Source organism: Galeopterus variegatus, unplaced genomic scaffold (genome assembly GCF_000696425.1).
Source record: "Galeopterus variegatus unplaced genomic scaffold, G_variegatus-3.0.2 Scaffold4907, whole genome shotgun sequence".
NCBI lineage: Eukaryota > Metazoa > Chordata > Mammalia > Dermoptera > Cynocephalidae > Galeopterus > Galeopterus variegatus.
Window position 1 is genome coordinate 154,358 of NW_007731018.1, and position 2,958 is coordinate 157,315.

The 2,958-nt window shown below is 53.0% G+C and overlaps 1 protein-coding gene across 1 annotated transcript in view; it reads right to left on the reverse strand.

Moving 5' to 3' along the window:
• Nucleotides 1–2,958, reverse strand: part of LOC103603992 (carbohydrate sulfotransferase 15-like) — a 14,931-nt gene that overhangs the window by 9,467 nt on the left and 2,506 nt on the right. The window lies entirely within an intron of this gene.

The following is a 2,958-nucleotide window of genomic DNA, read 5'->3' on the forward strand; positions in this document are numbered from 1 at the left end:
TTTCAAGCACACATGAAAGCGGAGAAGCAGGATGCGGCCTATAAACTCACGGACCGGTCTCCACAGTGTTCTCACGTTCACGGCCAAAGTGCTAGCCAGAGGCAGCAGGGAAAGGGCTCAGCCTCGCTCCTCTGTGGGAGGAAGTGGCTGCAGAGATCCTGCCTCCAGGAAACCCACTTAAAGACAGGCGGGGCGCACCCCCAGCCTCTCTGCCCCTGGAACCAGCTGCACCGAGAGAAGGTGGTGGGGGTCTGGCACGCTCTAGGGGGTGCATAGCGCCTGGTCACAGACAGGCTGCACACTTACATCAGACATTCGCTCTTCCTCGGCAAGAAACACAATTTAAAACTATGAACGTAAACTGCGCCTCGGGTCAGGAGTTCCAGCTTGCCTTGTCCCTCCCTGCCCCTCCCAACTCAGCCCCGCATAAGCCACGTTCTCCTGGGCATCCCCCGATCCAAAGTCTCTCCAGAGTCTTTTTCAGCTAATCACTGGAAGAGAGAACTCTGTGCAAACGGGGCCCGCGGTGGAGGCAGCAGAACCTTCTGTGGGCCACACTCGCTGGACGCCTCCTGGCTCACCGTCCTCATCTGCTGTGGTGACGCCAACGGATTCCTGCCTCCCACCTTCCCTTCTGCCCACCCACCCATCTGGCTTGTTTTGAGAGTCATGTGGGATCCCAAGGAGGAGAAAGCTTCAGAAGGCACAATGTGGCAGAAACACCAAGGTGGGGCACATCCCATGTTCGAGGCACACAAGACCCATCTCCCCAGTCGCAGCCCATCTGAACCTTCACTCTCAGACCCCAGGGCCTGCCGCACGGTGGGTGTATAGTAGCAACTACTAGAGACTGATTGTCGGGGAAATGTTGGGGCCGAACACGAGCCTGGAAGAAATTGGGTCATAAGGCCTAGATTTGGGTCCCAGATCCTCTTTTTACTGGCTGATGACTCTGGGGAAAGACTGCCTCTCTGAGCCTCAGTTTCCCCAGCACGGAAGGCTTGTATCAAGGAATGGCGCCAGGCTGGTGCTCAGTCTACATGGCTGAATCTATCATAAACCATACACATTCAGTCCCCTTGGTGGGCTCCACCTGGTAGCCCCCTGTCTACCAAGAGATGCCTGGGCAGAAAAGGGCAGCCAGGCAAATTGGATCTGGCCAATTTGTTCCCAGATGGGGCTGGGGAACCTTCTGTTAACAGCCTTCCTCCTCCGTCTCCCCCCAGAATTGTACATCCCTCCCCCAGTAGGGTTTAGGGGGGGCTCAGACCAGCCTTGAAGGCCCCCTGCCAAGCTCTTCCGTACCTGAAACAGGCCCCTGTGAAAGGTGGACAACACTCCTTTGCTTCCTCTTGGATTTTCCTTGGACATTTCCTTAAAGATTCGACCCTGGAGGAGGCCTGTACCTCCTCACCCCAGGTGACAAATCTGCATCCTTGTTTCCCCCACTAAGGGAGACAGTCCCTCATCCAGTGCTTTAAAATATGCCCAGAGACCTTCTCCTGATGATGTTACAAACTTTGGTTTGCAATTATGGTTGTACAAAATTTCAAATTATGCCGTTTAACAGTGCTCAGGAATTTCCTAGCTTTCTTTGTGCTGCATTTATAAATATTGGGATGAATAATAAGAGCTTCAATGTCAGCCAGAGACGTGCCCTCGGGGCCATGAGCCCCTGCCAATGCTGGTGACACCTCCATGACTCTCTGAGTGGTTATGTGGCCCCATCACAGGCGACACAAGAGTCTTAGGGAAGGTGTATTCTTGTGTGGCTTGGCCAGCACAGCCCTGGGCCCTGCCTCATGACAATTCTGCTCTCAGCTGTGGCTCTTTGGCCCTGAGCCCTGTATGACAGTGAACTAGGCTTGGGACTAAGGAGTTAGGGCAGCTCTAGGCAGGTTGTGATCAGGGTGCTGAGCACAGAGTGGGCGCCCACTGTATGCCAACAGAAACTAATCAAGTCTCCACTGTGAATGAGGCCAGTCCCCTTCTGTGTTCTTCTCCTGGAGGTGGCTCCCCCTCCTGCAGACCCGGCATGGATGACCCTCAGTCACAGGCAAAAACAGTCATAATAAGCAACGGCCAAGAGTGAGGGCAATTATGGTTCAAATACTGTACCTGGCATGCAAGCCAGAAATCCTGCACACGGATTTGATTTTCCCCTTTTATCCAACCACCTCCGATCCAATCCATCCACAAGTCTGTTCCTCTTTTCCTCCGAATTGTTTCTAGAGGCTTCCACCACTCTCCTACCCTCTTCCACTACCCTGACTGGGCCATGACCTCCCTGTCTCTGAGACACAACCCTCCCAGGCCCCATCCCAGCTCAGTCAGTTGCTCTGTGCACCAGGCAGCTTCCTAAAATGCAGAACTGCAGTAACTATTGACGGGGTTCAGGACACATTACCCCAAAATATGGTATCTTGGTATTTGTGAGAACAGCAGAAGCATGAAGGTCACTCTCACCTCCCCACCTTCTCCCCTGAAGCAGGTCATAAGACCCTCGAACCAGTCATTATACCCAGAGGAAAGGGACATCCTTGTCTCTGAAGACACAGGGACACAGAAGAATCTGAGCAAACAGGCCTTGCTGAGTTCCCCAGTCTGCCGTGAGACCACACTTTTCTATCCGGTCATGCTTCTCCAAGACAGTCCACTCCTTCATCAAACCTAGCATAAGAAGACGAGGCTTCCCTGTTCCTTCAGGTCTTCATTTACTTATTAAGGATCCCACGTCAGGTAAAACTTAAATACATTTTATGTTTTTCTCTTGTGAATCTGTCTTTTGAACCTAGGATGGGTAAGAAAAGATACTTTGCTTCAATCCCTACACTTCTCCGCTTGAAACTCTCCCATGGGGTCCCATCTCTGTCAGGATAAAGTCTAGACTTCTCCCTAGGCTCGCCAAGTTTCTAGGGTGCAGCCCCGGTCCGTCTCCTGCCCTCCCCCTCCCCCACC